Below are 19558 nucleotides of genomic sequence, written 5' to 3'. Positions count from 1 at the left end.
AACGGCTCGTATGTATGTCAGTATGTTTCGGATAAATTCGGAAACGACTGACTCGATTTCCAAAATTCTTTCAGTGTTGAATAGCTTGATTCTTCAGGAGTAACATAGGCTATGTATCGTTGCGCCATCACGAAAGGAGGTTGAACAGTGAAACAAAATGTTGAGAAGACTACGACTAAAGATATCGGGCGTTAATTACCATCACAGAGTACGAAATGTATGTTATTGATTTTAAACAAAAGCGAGGAAGACGCGGTCAACCTGGGACAAAAATAAGTCTAAAATAGAAATAACGGAGAAGACTGAATGTGCTGGTAATAATCAATATTGTAAATTAAGAAATATATTAATTTTTTTATTTGTTTGGTGGGAAAGAAAGACGCCAAACGAGGCCGAATAGAGACAAGAAAATGTAACCGATAGGTGGGATTAAATTGGGGGTGTGGGAGATTTCTTTTGTCGAGTGTCGAGATACGGTCGGCCATTTTGGCCCTCATGCGTCATTCGCTCCCATTTGAGAGTCTTCAGCCGTCGTCGTTGAGCGAAAACAGCAATGATATTGATTCCCGAAACTTTTCATCAATTCATAATGCCTCCCGAAAATACAAATCTGGCTCGAATAACACATCCCTAATCCCCATTTTCCCGCACCCCACGACCGCGAAAAATCCCAATAATTTCGCCGAATATTAAGCGCCCCACATTCACCTTCCGCCCCGGATCGAAAGTTCGCGTAATCGGAAACCGAAAAGACTCCCCCATCCCCTCGACCGAAACAAGATCCCCCCAAGTGAACGCTAATTAGGAGTTTAATTAATCAAATAAAATAAACAGCGTCTGCGACTCGTCCGGAGACTTTGTCTTCGGCTTGCTCCCGGACGATCTTGAACTGGGCCTCCGGGTCTGCGCCACCCGGAAACTGCATTCTTCCAGTCTCCCGGAGTATCCGCTGCGAATCTCGTTAATAACCGCATCGCCTGAACGGGGGCGGTTGACGCGATTTGGACCCTTAATTATTAACACAGTCCGCGATTATTACGCGTCTCGGTTGCGAGTCTTGAGGGTTGGTTAATTCTCACCCGCTTAGTGGAGTCGAGGCGGGAAAGCGACCGTTTCTTGCACGCTTTCTCTTGACCTTTTTCCAATTTATCACGTTCTTGTTGCGGCGAGAAATTCGACGCAATCTGATGTTAATTCCAATTCGGGGGAGATGACGCCTGCTCCTGTTTATTTATTTTCGTCGGTTTCGTGCGAAATGCGCCACCGATAATCCCAAATTAAGTCTGATTGGGGGAGGGCGAATTCTGGGCGGCGTGACGTACGAATAATAATAAGAACGGTTCCGTTTGACATTTCGCGAATTAATCGATAACCGGAGAGCTCGGAGGTGATTAAACCAATTACGCCCCTATAATTGTGAGTATTATCAAAAGGGCACACCTACGCCTCGACGGGGTGGTTTATCTTAGGGGGAGTAAAGGCAGATTAAAAAACCACTCGGTATTATGCGAATTGTGGGGTGGGGGCGCACAAAAGCCCATTGTGCGGAACGAGCAGACCGGTCTCTAAATGGTCGTATTTTCCCCTTCAGAATTAATTTCTTAAAGAATTTTTTCAACACGTTATCGACGATACGAAAAACTGTCAGAGGGGTAAACAATAAAGAAACACACAAAAACCCTAAATGGATGTAACAAGAGGGTAGAAATAATACCTCTGTCAAAGTGACGGTATTGATAAATGCCCATAAACAAATATTTTCAAAGCGGCACAAAAAATGGCCTGCCATGGAAAACTTCTGTTTAAAGCTTTTAGTACCTTTCACACACAAACAGCAGCAATTTATAATGACGGAAAATCGACAAGGAAAAGAATAAAACACTGAAGACGTAAAACCGACTCGCGGCTGGAATATCTCTAAATCTGTGTACATTTGCTTTTCCCCAGACTTTGCGATTGAAATTATTTACAAACTGGAATTAATTATCTAATTAATTTTGTCACTTTCTATTGAAGCAAACTTTTATGAATTTGTCGAAGCGTGTTGGGAATAAAAGCCACAGGCGGATCAACAATTCAGAATTTCGTTCGCCGCTTAAACTTTCTACTTAGAAATTAGATACATAAGGGGTTGTTTACGCCGACGCAACATTGCGTAACAATGTAACGTGAGTATAAAGCACGTTCGGTGCGTTTCAGCTCTGCGTTCTACCTTTATGGAAATTCACACTAATTAAAAAATGAAATATAAACCGTTCCTAATGTAAAGGTAATCCTAGGAGATTTTTCTCTGACATTTCATTTTACTAAAAAATTCTGAGCCGCGATTACAGAACAGATTAATTTCAGAAATGTACGTTTTTGCGACTGGTTAGAGCCGGTGGGTGTGGTATTTGAGCCAACGTAAAATATAACGCGAATGTAAAAATTTAAATTCTCACTAAATGATTAATACATACAATACAAGGTAGAGGACTTGGATTTTCTCATGGGCCATGAGTCATATCTGCGCAAACAACGAAAATCGGTCTCAAGTAGGCGCTGCAAACCGACCGGAAAATATCGTCATTTGTTACGTTAGCTAGCATTTACAGATTTGTCGCTGGTTTATCGCTCCGCGATCACGCAGTTACAGGGTGTTATTGAAAGTTGTACAGATATTTTAACCACGAGCTACTGGCTTCATGTAGAACTCGGAGAAAATATTTAAAAAATTCTCTGTCAAAAAATAAAATGACATTTATTTTTTGAGCTACAATTTTTTTAAATTGCTTTTAGTTTTTTACGTTGTCAAACAACCTCGTAGGTAAAATTTCGCCACATTTTAAAAATACACCTGTATATCATGTTTTATAAAATGTACGCCAATGCGAAGTAACCTATAGGAAATATGCTTTAAAACAAGGAAACCGCATTGCCGCATTGGTGTACGCTTTATAAAATATGATATACAGGGTGTACGAGGTTGTTTGACAACGTAAAAGACTAAAAGCAATTAAAAAAAATTGTAGCTTAAAAAATAAATGTCATTTTATTTTTTGACATAGAATTTTTTAGATATTTTTTCAGAGTTCTACATGAAGCTAGTTGCTCGTGGTTAAAATATCTGCACAACTTTCAATAACACCCTGTATTTCCAAGGTCACAGCCCATGAGAGAATCCAACACCTCTACCACATGATCGAATACTTTTATACTACAGAAGGGTGTGATTTTTTATGTTTATGCTAGTAAAAATGTCAACGACATTTTACATCTGGCAGTTTCCACTGTTTTTCCAGGTTTGTTTATCTCGGACGAATAAATGTTTCATTAATTTCTATATTATTTAATTAATTGATTGGTAAATGGAATGAAATAATAGGTACATTGTTTTATCAATCCAAAAATAAATTGATAAACATGGCTTGTTTTTGTTTTTGTCTTTTTAATTTGAGCTTAATTTCCCAACAAATTTTTAGTTACGAGCCGCCACTGTATTCCTAATTCCTAATATTATTCTAACACAAGAGCGTGGTTGATTACGCCCATTTAAAAATTCCACATTTTACCTTCGCAATTCCTAACAAAAGTCAAGTCAAATTTCTAGTCTTTATAACGAGCGTTCAAAAAAAAAATCTCATTTCCGTTGGCGTGTTTTGACATTTCCTTCCTCACTCTGACCATCATTTTTCTTCTAAATTAAGTCATTAATTTGAAGTGAAAACGATCACGTGGCACTGAGAAAAAACGAAAACTTTCCTTGGTTAGTTCTGAAAAGAATGATTCTTCGCTAAAGAAATATTTTACACCGCCGCTTGCTCGCAGAATAAATGGCGTGTGACACCAGACCACTCGACCACAAACTTTTCTCAACGCTTTCTACGTAAAATATTAACTGTCACATAAAATACAAAATAAGAGAAATGGCACTTTATGCGGTAGGTATAAGCGATATTTTAATTTTATTTGCGTGAATCCAGAAATTGAATTTCGAGTCATCAGAGATATTTTCTGCCACAGAATAGTGTTGTTGACACCGAACTACACATAAAAGAAGAAAGTGTTATGAAAAGATATATTTTATGAACGTTTCCAAGTTTTCCAATTTCGCCATTTCCTGATGATTGAGACGTTCTCTTTGAATATTTTTTAACAAAACGAAGACCCAATTCTGAGCTAAATTTGATTTTAAATTGCCATTTTGCTCTTACAATAATACTTAATTCGTTTTTCTTTGGTAACTTTTTCAACTTTCGACACACAGAAAAACTTGCGACGAGAAAATTACTCGGACGACATTCTCGAGGTCGCAATTTTTATTTTTACACGTGTCGGCATTACTTAGTTTTTCCCACCTGCGCAAAATGACTGATTTCCAGATGTCGTGAAATAAATATGCATCAGGCAACATTTCCCGTTCATTCGATGCAGGTCGAACCCTTCCGTACAAAAAATACCAAGAACAAGCAGTAAATTCGCGCTATTTTGGGCAACCCCAAACCGACAATTTACAGCCACGACCGAAACATCCTTGACACTTATCGCCCGAATAAATATCGGCGACAAAATCCCCGGCGCGTTATCTCCAGATAAATACGGTGCAATAAGTGTCAGATACACCCTCACCGTCGCGACATGTTTATCGGCGGTGTCGTCGCGGTTCCGCCGGAACGACCCCCAACTTCCACGTCGCCGACTCCGAGTCCTGGTCGTTCCGATTCGCCAACGTCGCCTTAAAAGCTCGGCCCCCCCGACTGCGGCAATGTTGTACTTGATTGATAGCGTGCGCTGGCGGCTTTCAACTTGTTGAATAATTTAACTTAAATAAGTTGGTCGCTGTTAAGGCGAGTTACAACTTGGGGGAACTACACGAGATCCGGCCGCGTTAACACACACTGGTCTTTGTAAGTTAATTATCAGTTCGACTGAACGCCCCCAACTCCGGCGCTGGATCGGGAAGTTGACGGGAGTTGTCCGGGAGTGACTAAAAATTCGTGGCTCCGGGGAAGCGTCCCGAGGGGGGTGTTACACGTGATCCATCGATTGACTCCGGCGATCAGATTCGAGGGTGCATACCCGATCACGTGATGTGTTAAATTAAACTGTTTCCTATTACTGCGATTAACTGATCAATAATCCAGGATGGGGTGGACCGCCAGGCTGAGGTCCTGGCGGCGGAATTAATCCCGACCGACGATTTTTCACAATACTTCACGACCTGAGGATGACTAATAGGGTCTGATGAACCCATTTGTTCCTGTCATATTTTTTGCACCCTTTGAATTAATCCAGACAAAATTTTAATTTGACTACACTGCAAATCTTGCTGCCGCTAGAGGTAAAGTAGCAAAAAAAAAAAATAAAAAAAAAATGCGATCTACACCTAGAGCCTGGAGTGCCTCAGGGCTACGTCTTAGATCCCATTCTCTTTACATTCACAAGGTGTTAGGTAAACGTCCGGCCAAACTTTAACCGCGAGCTACTGGCTTCATGTAGAACTCGGAAAAAATACTTAATAAATTCTATGTCAAAAAATAAATTGACATTTAATTTTTGAGGACAATTTTTTTTTAACTGCTTTTAGTCTTCTACGTTGTCCCATAACCTCGTAGGTAAAATTTCGGCACATTTTAAAAATACACCCTGTATATCATATTTTATAAAACATACACCAGATAGTGACGTCAGATAGTTCAAAATTGATTGTTCCTTGTTTTTTACGTTCTTTTATATTTTCATACTTTCCTAATAAAGATTTACTTATTATTAATTACTTGTTTCACTTTGTGTAATTTCCCTCTTGCCCCCTGCCGACCCTCGCGCCGCCACTTCCCCGCCGTCGCAACCCCGATCGCGCCATCGCGGCCGGAGCTAATTTAAGGGGGCGCCATTCGGCGGTTTTCTTGTTAATTCATCAAGAGAAAATAAATTCAAAACGCACAAAAACCACCCTATTCAGCGAGGCTCCGCCGAAAGCTCGGATGTTTCGCTGTCAATTTTTTCCAAACAAATCTCATCTCTCCAGATTTCATTTTTGCATCAAAGAAGAGAAACGCCGCCGTCTGTCGCCGCACGCCTTATCGGTCTACTCCATCGATCCGGATAATAAATTTCCCATCCGTCTTGGGATTCAATGGGACTGGATCGATCGGATTGAAAAAAAAACATACGAAAAAATCCGCGAGGGCACTTCCGGAGCCCTCCCGGACTCAGGTCCGCTCACTTTTAATCTCTCGCGCCCGACCCGGTCGCATCACCGGATCAGATAAACCGGAGCCGGATCGGACGGCGCGGTTCTATTTTTAGGAGGGACCGGAGCACGATTTTACCAGGGTGTAAGCGCGTTCCGGACAAATGAGTATATTGCCTGGATGGAAGAATGTTACAGATCCTGGAAATATCCTTCAGGAATACCAACGCTTGACGCTGAAATTCTCCCGATATTTTTATTAGAATTCGCTCAGAAATGAACCACAGATAGGGGAGGGCGAAGGGGTAATTCCTCCCAGTCTGGGACCCTGCTGGACCTGTCAATCTTCGTTGGCATCACAGATTTCGTTCATTTTTACAACACCCGAATTTTTATTTTTTCTAATTTAATTATCCCGCACTCCGCAGACATCTTGCACGCCCCCATCCAATAAATAAAATTAATTTTTCCCCGCCTGGCAAATCGCGGCCGTAATTCACCGTAATTAGGTGATATATTAGTCCCGGGTTGCAGTCTGGGGATTATCGGAGCTTTAGGATTTAATATTTCAAAGACCGGATAATCCCCGCAGGATCGACGCCAGGATAATTCCGGAAGTGTCTTAATTTCGGTATATTCGCAACTGTTCCATTCCGGTGCACGCATTCACTGCCGAATATTTTGTTATCTTGTTTGCAATTCATCACGGTTAATGGTTACGCGGATTCCATCTCCGGATTAGTACCACGACTCCGGTTTGACATTAGTCCTCGAACTGACAGCACCGCCGGAATCTGAGACCGCTCCGGGTCTCCGTCGCCGAGATGGAAATTCTTTTGAAACAACTCCGCTCGCTCCGTGGTTTTTCGTCTCCCGGATTGTAATTAAAAATGGAGCAGGTAATTCTGCTAAAACCCTCCGATGAATATTTCAAAGTGGAATAGAGATGACTGAGTCGGCGGGGTTGAGAAACTCATCAGGGATCAATGGATCGATTATTAATAAGTCGCGTTTGAAATTTATAGAGTCGCCGGTTTCGAGTGCGGTGCGGGGTCCGTTGAGTAGTTGCTTCTAGTTTAACGAGATAAATAATTAAATACGGTTAGTAACAGTGATGGTTTTGTTGCGTAAATTTAATGTTACGAAAGCGGTTTGTGATTGTTTCAGTGGAACAATTAGTGACACGTTGCATTTTTAATTTTTTAATTTGGGTATACATAATGGGATAAGCACTGCCGCATAATTTTAATTGAACAATCGATGTGATAAAGAGTGTTAACGGGATAAAGTCCGTGTAAACAATTTATGAAAATGACTTCGGCTTAATCAACGGATCGATTGTAACGATGTGTTAACAATAACCTCGTTTGTTGAATGTATTTGTTCATTGTTGTTTATCACCAGCTATTGTATGATTTTTGTTTAGACTACACGAGAGCCATAAATATTTTATCGGGGGTATTGATTTTTATTAAGAGTATTATGAAAATTAAACAACTGTTGCTCCTATTTTTTATATATTTATAAATAATAATTAATCCTTGTGACACATATTTTAAAAATAGGTAATTCAGATGTGTAAAACGTGGGCGTCGTGTAAATAAATACATCCATATATTTAAAAAAATATGATAAAACAAAATCCGGGTTCGATGCTCTGTCCCCTTTTATAACGGATGACATATATTTTTCAAAAAGAAGTTATATTTGGTAATCTGTATTTATAAAAATATAAAAGAGAGGTTTCTTTATTGTTTGTAATTTACGTTTGCAACATTCGTTTTTATAAATTCAAATCCTGTTTTTAATTTTTTCTCTCACATATCTCCCCCTTGATTTATCCACTTCCGTCAGTTGTTTTCTTTATCCTCAGGGTTTTCTTTCATTTTATCAGTTGAATTGCCATCTTAATCCAAACATTATAAAAGAAAAAAATGTTATGTAAAATGTATTCACGTTGTTTTGGCATAACAGGAGGCCATGGAAATGTTTAATTTGTTAGTAAAGCTGTCTGTTGAATTAGGTTAAGTATGTTTTTCTAAGTTTGAGGTTATAAATAGCGTCAGTTTGACTACTTTTCAATAGAAGAATACTCAAGACATCATTTTGGATAGGTCCGCATGTCAGGCACTTTAGTGACGAAAATCAAACAGTGTGTCCAACGTTACAAAAATTAATCGTGGCCTCCCATTATTTCAAAATAACGTGAACGGTGTTTAAAGTCCAAAAATTTAAAAAACTACCACCTGTTGCTTTAGGTTGGTAAAATTTAAAAAACCCTAGGTAGATATTTTTTCATACTATGTTGCTAACTATAAATGGTGGTGGTTTTTTGATTTTTGAATGGACTTTATGTTCGTAGATATCTCGTGTCTGTTTATAAATAAAGAATTGCCGAACAGATTCTCATGGGGTCTTCATTTTTGTTTTCTAATAGAAATTAGTTGAGAGTTAGTTCATTTCATTCTAGTTAGTTATTTGCAGATTCGTTGATTTTATTGTCTAAACTTTATTTAGATTACTTGCACAGTACAAATATTTAAGTGCCTGCTTTTTCATATATTTCTTTTATGTTCGACTGTGACAAATATAGATGGTTTATGACGTTATTTTGAGGCCATAAACTACCACTTTATAGGACTAGTCCGATAAACAAGACGGTAAGGTAAATTTCTAGTTAATCGCCAACTAGATTTAAATTTTTGGTTGATCGCGTTTGAAATTTGTGCTGTTAGATGTCGCTGTGCAAAAATACGGAGCGACACGGCTTATTGTTGGTTCATGAGTGTAAATAAAATTGTAAAATAAAAAAATGTGGTTTCTTTTGTGCAAATTTTAAAAATAGATAACTTTTAATTTTGTTTACTTTTTATTATTCCAAATAATAAATACTACTATAATAAATAAAGTCGCAAACCTGCTGTCATTCTACATTTACCTCATAGATGTCACTGTTATTTTTTTGTAATTTGAACAAATAATGCAGTCGAACATAAAATATTGTATGCAACTCGTCCATAATGATGCTTTATTGGACTCTTCTATTTATGGGCTCATTCGCTGCGCTCGCTCGTCCATAAACTCGACTCGTCCAATAAAGCATTACATTTATGAACTTGTTACATAAATAGCTATTAATTACATAAATACAGGTATTTCATGAGAATTGAAAATGCAACCCACAATACATTTCCAAAGTTAACGTGGCTATTTTAAATATCGTGTTGTTTTAAAATCAAATAATAACTTCATGATGCTTCCAATAAACACAACTGACATTTACGAAAAAGTTAAAATAGGACGATTAAAATGTATTCGAATGATGAGAAAACAGACATGCCGTTGCGCGTTTTTTCAGACAATAAACATTTTCCCAAGAACTCTTCGTTTTTTCACAATTTCATTTAATCGAGCGAATGACGTTTATGTCAAAATTTACGAAACTGCACAGTTTTTTAAATCAAACAACAAATATCCACGTTAACTTTGCAAATGTATTGTGGGTTGCATTTTCAATTCCGTCGGACTCATTATCACTCGTGAAATACCCTGTATTGCTGTTATTTTCATATTTGTTTTGTTTCCCATTTTTATACGATTTTCTTTTTGATCCACAACACCAAAACAAATCTTTGTTGAGCTTGTCAGCAGCAACAAATTTTTATTTATTACCACTTTATTCTGTTTGTCGCATTTATTCTTCTTTCTTCCATTTTCCTTTCGCTTCCTTCTTTTTTCTTAAATTTCAAGATTTCACTCCCAATATTTTTTGTTGCCCATTATCAGAAAGTCTTTTTTTGTAAACTAAACAATGCATTAATTTCTCCTTCTGCTCACCCTTCTCGATTAAAAATAATTTTTAGGTCTCCCAGCGCATCCACCATTTCTGTATTCTATTTCAAAAATTTAACTCACAACAGGCAAAAATAAAATTGCATTAAGTATGTCAAAATGTCGATAAAACCAAAATGTCGAATAAAAACGATTTGATTTAGTTATTTTACGCTTTCGCAATATTTTTTAACGACATTGTAACCTCTGTTACATATTATTAGAAATCTTTCAGTAAATAAATAACATTGCCGTATTAGCCTTCATCTAACAATATTTTTCCTCCGGCACTGTTAACCGGAAAGATATTACTTCCTAGTCCGCCGGCATTCATTTTTATTACCGTTATCCGACAAGAACCGAGCAACATTGTTTACGTTATATTTTGAATCCAACTAGAAAACATTAACGTTAAGCCTTCGAATTATCTACCAACAATTATTTACTCTTCACAAGTTACTCTGATTACCGCTTTTAATCAGAACTTAATATTAATTAACCCCAAAACGTGCAAATTAATCCTGCAGTGAACCCTCGATTGTTCCCAAAGATTTAATATCAACAGATGGTTGTCCAACTTTCACAAAATACCCCCAATAAAGAGCTTTCGCTTTAGTAGCAGAGCCGTTTTACCATTATTGCCAATATCTTCAACCATTTCACCACTTTACGCATACCCCACGTCGTTAATACCACATCACGGTGGAATTATTCCTCTAGAAAATATTTTTCACTAGCGACACCCAGCGCTAATCAATGGAGCTCCTCATCAAGATCGCTAATTACCAGTCGAAAAAGGTCACGCAGGAGTCCGTGATGTATCGAACATCGAGTAATTAAATATCCGAAGAAAAATTTAATCAGGAAAGAAAGTCAATTAAAATCGAGTTCATCAGTCTTGCCTGTTCAATTTCTGGGAGCTGTCAAATATCTCACCTGTTGGAGTCACATCATGCACACGGAGTTGATTGGAACAAGTGAAACAATGGATGGTCCCCTGCCGCATAACTTGGAAATTAATTAAACATTTTCCATTTCAGCCAGGCAAAGTCAAATTAAATCGCACATCCACTCACAAACTTATCTCATATAACTGTGCGGACACATCCGACGGGTGATTTTTATTGTCAAATTTTCCGACAGCTTCAGAAAATTGGGAAAATTTTTGGGGAATTGACCCTGTCCCTCTCGAAACTTATCTGATTTTTGCGCTCCCGCCAGGGGCCAACGTTCAGCAAATGGCACATAAATTTCCATACTTTTACAGAGCGTCACGCGAAACCGCTTAGCCCCAGAAAGCGGCGCTCTTAGGGCAATTCTAATGTGCACAACCCCTGCGAAATATTTAAATAAATTTAATTTCCCCTCGGGGAAATCGAATTTCGGCCGAGCTCGTGATGAATTTCGCTCGTCCGGCCCCACTCGAGGCCCCTCTGGATACTCTGGACGATATCGAGTGGTCCTCGTGCGGCGATTAATTAGCGGCCAAATCGGGCGAGACCTCCCCTGGAAAACGCGATTTTTCCCCGGCAGATCGGTGACAATGGGAGCGTGGAAAAGGGGGACGGCCGTGGAAATTGCGTCCCGGGGGCGATAACGCGATCATTATAAGCCCGAGATTATGAAGTGGTAAACACATGGCTGAAAGCCTTATCGATTCCAAGTTGTCGTAAGAGAGAAACTTCACCCGAGCAAATCCCGTTTGAACCCTCCCCACTAATTATTTACTTCTTAGACCATCAGAACATAATGGCGAAGTTGGAGCGCCATAATTAACTTGATTTATGCGCAACTTCCAATTTTGCTGGGTAAAAAGTCGACTCGTTAATGTCTGAAGACGACCCCGCTGACGTCTTCGGGGTGCGCCATTGTGGTGCAAGAGATAATTAATTGCTCGCGATTACGGAAACTGTCAACTGCAATAAATTACGCTGCATAAGCCTTGTAATTTCGGAATCAAAGTCTGTCACTTTTGACGCCGGCCGTTGTCGCACTCGTACCGGAAGTGTAATGAGGATAATTCAACAGCACCAGCTTCGTTTATCCGGATTTGGGAGGGAAAAAGCCGGAACGTTGTGTGGGTTTTTTTATTTATTACGATGCCGAAATGAAGCACAGTTATGTAAATCGCCGCCGGCAATTACTAAGCGCGGAACAATTAAATGGGGTTGTATACATGGGAATTTATTAGAGGGCGGTCGGGAACAAGGTAACTCGCTCGCCCTTTTTTTTTTCATTTACAGTCAGATTACGGCAAACGCTCACATTATGTCCGATCCGTTTAACTCTAAATATAAATATTTGCAGAGGCGCATCCACCATTTCACCGCACCGCAGAGATACACTTTCCGCATGAATTATATTGTTGCTGCAAATTTAAAACAATAAAATGTGAATCAAATTCACGAATTAATTTGATGCGATGAGTGAAAAACTAAATTCCAAACTTTTTCGCCTCTAACGTGGAAATATGTATTGCTGTTTCGAGTCTGTTGGAAACAATATTTTGTTAGATACCTCCCTAGAAACTGAATCTGTATCCATACTCCATAGTTACCAGTGGGTGAGGTTTCTCTTTCGTTCACTTCACTTTCGCTCACTGCTTTTCATTCACTCGTAAATTTTTCCAGTTTTTTCTGATAACGAAAGTTTGATTTTTTAGGCAACATTTGGTAACTCGGGGCACTTGCCTCTTCCAGGACATCATTAGGAATATATACTTCATCATCCATTTTCACGATTTCCATGCGTACACAACCACTTTATTGACATTACAGAATTTTGTTTATTTTGTATTTTATTTTTTTCCATAGCAACAGATCCGTCCAAAATAGTTATTTGTACATCTAGTTATGAAAGTCATACTTTTTTTTCACGAATTTGCAGATTGATTAAAGAGGGCGTAGCCCGAGTTAATCAAGCAAATAAGTGAAAAAAAGAGAGACTTTCATAACGTGTTGTACACACTATTTTTTTGCAAATCGATGTAAGTTAAGAAATTTGGTCTAAAAGGATTTACGAAAAATTAAAAAAAAATAGGTATGCTTTGGCAATCATCTCCAAGGAGATGGAATAAAATGATGTAAAAAAGTACTACTTTCACTACGATTTTTCATGTAAAAAATTGCTCCTTTCACTACGATTTTGCGTGTAAAAAAGTGCCACTTTCATTACGATATGCAAAAAATGTGATTTATTTTAATTTAAAATTTTGAATACAAAATTACAGACTCAATTTCTAAGGAGGTATCGAACAATACCAAATACAGCACTCGAGAGTAAGGCCGCTTTCGTTCACGCGAATTGCATGTTCGTCCACGAAGCGGAGCTGGGGATTGCATCGTCGCAATCGTGAATGCGTGAACGAAAGCTTTGCCTTTCTCCCTCTTACTGTTTCTCTTTCTTAACTACTATTTCGAATATTTCTTCCCATAAACATTTTCTAAAGCTCTGTCTATGTTCCTTTATTTCCAAATTAGGTTTATAATTTTTGCTCTCTAATACTCTTTGCTGATAACAACACGGTTCTACCGTGCGATCAGCAATTGTTGAAGCCTTGGAGATTTTGGACGTATCTCCAAATCTTCTTGAGATTCAGACGTTCAGATGCTCTGGAAAGCATAGAAGTGTTTTTGGTTCCATACACCTGTTTCAATTTATATTTGGAAAATTTTGCCGAAACTCATCCAAACAGGCAACAGCGCTGTAGTCCATTGAACGAAAGTAAGATTCAATGATGAATCTTTTATATTCTGAAGTAAAAACCATTTTTACGTTAACCTTGTATTAATAGTGACAGTTGTTTGCTGAGTTAGCAAAGATACGAAAATTCCGTCCTTATCTTGTTGATCGCACGGTATATTTTTGTCGTTTTTCTCCTGTTCTCCTTTCTTTTGAAATTTAAAATTAGATTCTTTTCCTTTCCTTAACCTTCCCTTTAATGAAATCACAATTCTTTTATTCTCACTATTAGAAAATACATTTTCTTTCAATGTTATCTTTGAATCTTCCGCCATGCTCAATTTATTTCACCATTTCCGTTTCTTTTAACTCCCTAACTAATCTACATATTTTCACATTTGAGAACCAGTTTCGTGATTTCTTAACCAATCGTTAAAACATATAAAACCAGAACCTCTTTGTTCCTTATTATTTTTATTTCAACTTTATATTCCATAAACTTCGACCCGGGTTTGAAATAGTTTTTGTAAATCCAATCCTTTCATCATTAGTTTCATCTAACAACACATCATTAATTAGTTAACTAATCAATGGGCTACGAACAAAACTTTTCCGACGATCAATCCGATGTTTTTATTATTTTTATCGACACAATGTTTATCCTGCCGCATCCATCATTTATTACCACATATGTTTTAAACAAACATACCTCATAAATTGTCTGCACAACCATAAACTAATTTCACACTTTAATTTCATCATGCGTAGCCGGTTGATTAGCAAGAATATTTCTTTTTCCTTTTTTTATTTGTTCACCTGAGTTAATCAGATTCTTCTCGGTAACCGCTTTATAGATAAACTTGCAATTCTCTTAATTTAACTGCAAATATTGAAAAACATATTTTCTCTCAGTATCAAATCAATCAATTAATCAATCAAATTAATTTTTATTGCCACTTTATTTTCCACCAATTTTTACTCAGATTTCAAACAGTTTCCGTTCAAATTCAACCCTTTCATCATTCATTTCACTAACCCTGAATCACTAATTACCTGGGCTACTAGAAAAGCTTTCACGATGATCAATCCAACATTTTTATTATTTTTGCACTCGCAATGTTTGTTCCGGCACATCAAAAACACATACATTTGCCTTGTCATGAAAATTGGAATAAACTGTTTTATTTCTGTTGTCCAACGAACACCACAATTTCCATATTTACGCACCAGTTTAGCATTGTTTATTGTTGAAATTTATTGATCTCATTATTCATTTTATTCATCTGTAAACTACTAATTAACAAACCGTGCCACTGAATGGCAAGAGTTTTACGACGATCACTCACATTATTGTCCGTTATTAATGTCCATCCCGGCGCATCCACCATTTTTGCCAAACGAAAATTTGATCTTTTGCCTGGTTTTGCAAACGTTTTAACTCAATTTTGTGTTTTCAATAAAAACGTCGTATTATTCCCGATGTGAAACCGAATCGCAAAACTTTCCCTTTCATGTGTGACGCGTAGGAGTCGGAAAAAAATAATTCGAGACAATTCGCTTTGTCTGAACACCCCGGAACTGTAGTCGAAGATTTTAGGAAACGTGTCACGTATGAACATCGATTATTCCAGTTAACACCCCTCGTTTGTTCGCCTTTTACATCTACGTTTACGGTCGAAGCGATTGGTGGATATTCTTCGCGCAAGAAGTAGAGACGTTGATTGCACTTGCACTTTTGCAAGCCTCCACTTTCCACTTGTTTTCGTATAAATAAATACCCAAAAACGCTCCGCAAACTTTTTGCTTGTTTTACTGTAAAAAATTACTCGAGGCCACATTTCTGTTTGCAAATCCGCGCGTCTGGGCCATCACCATTTTGGGCCGTTGAACTTTAGAATTTTCAAGCCCGGATCGATATTCCTCCATTTGCTCGGTCGAGCAACTGGTGTTTAGCACAAATATCTGATAAATAATTCAAATCGGATCGATCGCAGTCCCTAATCTAATTAGTCGGCGGGCTCGGCGGCTCTCCAAATCAAACATTGGGAGATTTTCCGCGAAGACTCGAGGAGGAAAATCTCGAAATTTTCGGCTCACACACATAATCCATCAAAAGCGCTGACGCCTCAATTACTGGCCGGACGGGATCTACGGATTTGCATAAAATCCATACGCCGACAAAAACCACACCGCGAGCTTTCCCACACGGCCGTAATAAAATATTCATGATGAATTTCGGATGTCTCGGTTGGAAATTTTTTTTCGTCCAAGACGGACGACGCAATTCCTGTTGTTCCTGAATGGTGACGTTTGATTAAAACCGGCGGGGAATTCCCCCGGCCGATCGATGATCATCACCGCTCTTTTCGGCGGGGGAAAGATGATGCGAAGAATGCAACAAGATGTTTTTGCAGTTATTTCTGTTGAGTTTTACAAGCTGGAACTCTTTCAGACGTCTGCGACGTTTTAATCCGCGAAATCACGGACGGGGACGAACAAAAATGGGAAAGAAACCGAGTTCACCGTTTGATAATCCAATAAAACCGTTTCCTCGGCCTGCGACTCCCATCTTTCTGACGTCTCGATTGTACCATCAGGAGGCAAGACACGCCGACACCCATTTAATTTAATTTATCAAGATACAGCGACACAAACGTCCGATAAAGATCAGCAGTGTCTCGAGGCACCGAAAGAGAAAGCTCCGAATCGATACGCTAACCCGAAATAGACGATGTAAACATGGGGGACAATGCCTTTTAGAGGGGAAAAATAAACACGGCCGATAGGAAAATGAATTGGGAAAGAAGAAAAGAGTGGCCGGAAAGCCGATTCCTTCGGTATAATAACGATAATTGGACTTTATTGAAGCTCCAATTTTCTCCCTCGCTATTATCTCCTGAAATCGCCAATTACTCCCGGAGCTCGCTGTAAGTATAAAACTTCTCCGCTCGTGCTTCGTCCCGGAGCATAAACAAAAGTGACACCGGAACGGCTTCCGATGCATACGGGATGCACCGGAAGTGTATCGATCGAGGTTCGACGATCGTGCCCAAATCAAATTCATATTCCCGACGTGGAAGACTTTTAATTGCGCGCCCGGATGAAGAGACAATCAAAATTCAATTCGCCGCGGACGAATTCGAATGAAGATGTTTTTAATAAAATTACGTTCCCCTCGAAGAACGCGAAATTGAATTTTATGCGTCTTCTGGATCGTCCTTGCATTTTTGAGGGGATTCGTTTGCCAAAAACAACAATCTAATAAGCTCGAATTGCTTAGTTGAAACTTTAAATTTATTTCCCGACGATGGGATTTCGTCGGAACGCGTTGAGTGAATTAGGGAACAAGTTGGGGAGAGTCTCCTCGCGGCTTTGTCCCGAACTTTCGATAAATAATAAATTAAATGGAGAACTTTATCGGAGCAAACACCACTTCCGAATGAATTATTATTGTCCGTCAAGGTCGCCGATAGATAAACAATTTAACTCATATTTCCAATATTTACAGGACGAGACACAAAGGCCGTATCGATCAGCGAATGTTGGCGTTGCTTGGCGGTTGTTAGACGAGCCTGTTTCAAATGAAAATCATTGTGAAAAGTTCCGTCCCTCAAAGCTATCCGATGGAAATTCAATTTTCTGCACATTTAACTTCGATATTGGGTTAGCCGCGGACAAGCGTCTGGAGCGGCTAAGAAGAAAATGGAAATTGGGAAAGGTGTCGACAAGGCGCAAAACTGAAACGGGTTCCTTTCGGATTTGCCGCAAGGAAAGGAAACAATCCAATTTGAAATTTTTACTTAATCGGCGGGGTCCGAAAAAAATTTAACTCCAACTCTGAAATATCAGTGCGATGGGGATTTTTTAATCAATTTTATCTGAAAATACACTCGTTCACACTCTGTTCAATCGACTGAGGGTGTTTTTTCATTGTTATTTGTACCATTTGTTACATTCTTGGTAACGAGCTTGTTGATTTCTTTGTTTCTTTTCTTTAAATAGACTATATTTCCAGTAATTGACAGTTTGTATCGGGTGTTCATTTATTCTCAAGTTGCCGTTGAAGAGTCGATTGTGAACGCACCACTCGTCAGTAGAGTAAAAACACAAACAACGCAAAAAGTGAGGTTAAATTTAAACAGCTGATCCGTGATCTGTAATCCGTGGTGCGTTCACAATCGACTTTTCAACGCCTACTTTGATGATACATTTAAATGAACACCAGATGTTTAGTCCAATCAAATTAAAATCTTGCTTACATTAATTCTAAAAATACAAAAGAAAATACATTTCTGGGCTTTTTTGACCTTCATAAATCGACTGATTAGACTCTATTATGCATTTGCATAGGAAGAAATAATTTCGTAATTGTTGAAACAAATTGTAGCTATGTACTGTGGTTTAAACGTGAGAGACATTCAAAACCTCGCCGTGAAATACTTCAATTTTGCGCGATTTGCAGATTCGTCAGTTCTACATATTCTTTAAAAATTCACACAGAATCTAGATTAGACAAAGAAATGTTTAATACCATTTAGAAATTATTTCCAATAACTTTCAATTTTTAACAACGAAAAACGTAGGATTCTAATTGTACTAAATTAATTTTTCCTAAATTTTGAAGAATTCTAACATGTACAGTCGTGTTCAAATAAATCTGGGTCAACTTTTGTAAGGTTGCAACATGACTGTACTAGTTATCTAAAATTACTATTTTCTTTTTATTAATAGATTTTTTAGTCCTGATATACTGGTTTTCTTTTTCTTTATTTTTTATAAAAAAACAAATGAAAAACCTTAATACAAAAAATGTGTTACATATCATCAAAATCTATCTTCTTGGCTTTTTAAGTCAAAAAATTATTATAAAGAAATTCTTGAGAGCGTTATATTTTTTCTGATATCTTGTTAATTTTCTCCAAACAAAGCTGCCAATGTAAATAAAAAAAAAAACAGCGCTAATTAGTGCTTTCAATGTATTATTATTAAACTCCTACGTTTTTTACCTAAAACCCTTCTTTTTGGAAATTTACGGATGAAAAGATTTTCAACGGCATGCGCGATTAAATCTGTCACATTTGATGCATTTCGCTTTTGAAATTAAACCAAAAATCCTTGAACATCAATCCGATCAAGAGATCATTCCTGTATTCATTGCAGAATGATAGCAGGGAGCATCTGTTGCACCGGTCACGTACCGATCAAATGCTGCCGATATCTTTTAATCAATAACGGCACGATTCTTGACAAGAGTCTGTCGGGACTCGATTTTTTTTCAGCTGCCAAAATTAATTAGTCCCGGATTAAACCCCCAACAAAGGAGCGCTCGCTGCCGACCTGCTTTTAGACTAGCATCGGTCCAAAAATCCGGAGGATTGTCTTGCCGATTAGCGGAGATTAAAATTGTGTTTTGGCAAAAAGAGGCAAAGAAAACGGCCGTCGCGAGCCGATTTAACGAGGCTTTTGTTCGCAAAGTTGAAAACTTAATTGATATGAATTTGATGGCGAGTTCGATCGGCTTGTCATAATTAAGCTCAGGGGGAGCAATTCAGTTTTCACCTTCCCCCTCAATTCTTCCCGGGGCAAATCACCAAACGATCACGACAATTTCGCTTTTATGTTAATGACCCTGCGATCACGTGGGCTTGCGCGCTTTGCGAGCTTCGACGTGAAAGCTCGTCGATTTTTTGCACATAAAGAGATAGACCAGTCAGCATCCCGTCCTCGTCAAGGGAAGCTCTATTAATCCCCTTGCGCGGCAACAAGACGGGGAAAAATGATAAATCCCCGTTAATCTCCCCAGGACCTTCATAATTTAAACGGCAGCCCACGTCGCCAATCGATGAATCGTGTTTTCAATAATTTTCGAGGCTT

The 19558-nt window shown here is 38.4% G+C and overlaps 1 protein-coding gene across 10 annotated transcripts in view; it reads right to left on the bottom strand.

Annotated features, from left to right (window-relative positions):
- LOC138124289 (uncharacterized) overlaps positions 1–19558 on the bottom strand; it is a 176736-nt gene that overhangs the window by 141892 nt on the left and 15286 nt on the right. The window lies entirely within an intron of this gene.

The sequence above is a fragment of the Tenebrio molitor genome, chromosome 2 (genome assembly GCF_963966145.1).
Source record: "Tenebrio molitor chromosome 2, icTenMoli1.1, whole genome shotgun sequence".
Classification (NCBI taxonomy): domain Eukaryota; kingdom Metazoa; phylum Arthropoda; class Insecta; order Coleoptera; family Tenebrionidae; genus Tenebrio; species Tenebrio molitor.
Note: the sequence above shows the minus strand (reverse complement) of the source record. Positions and strands in the feature narration are given on the sequence as shown.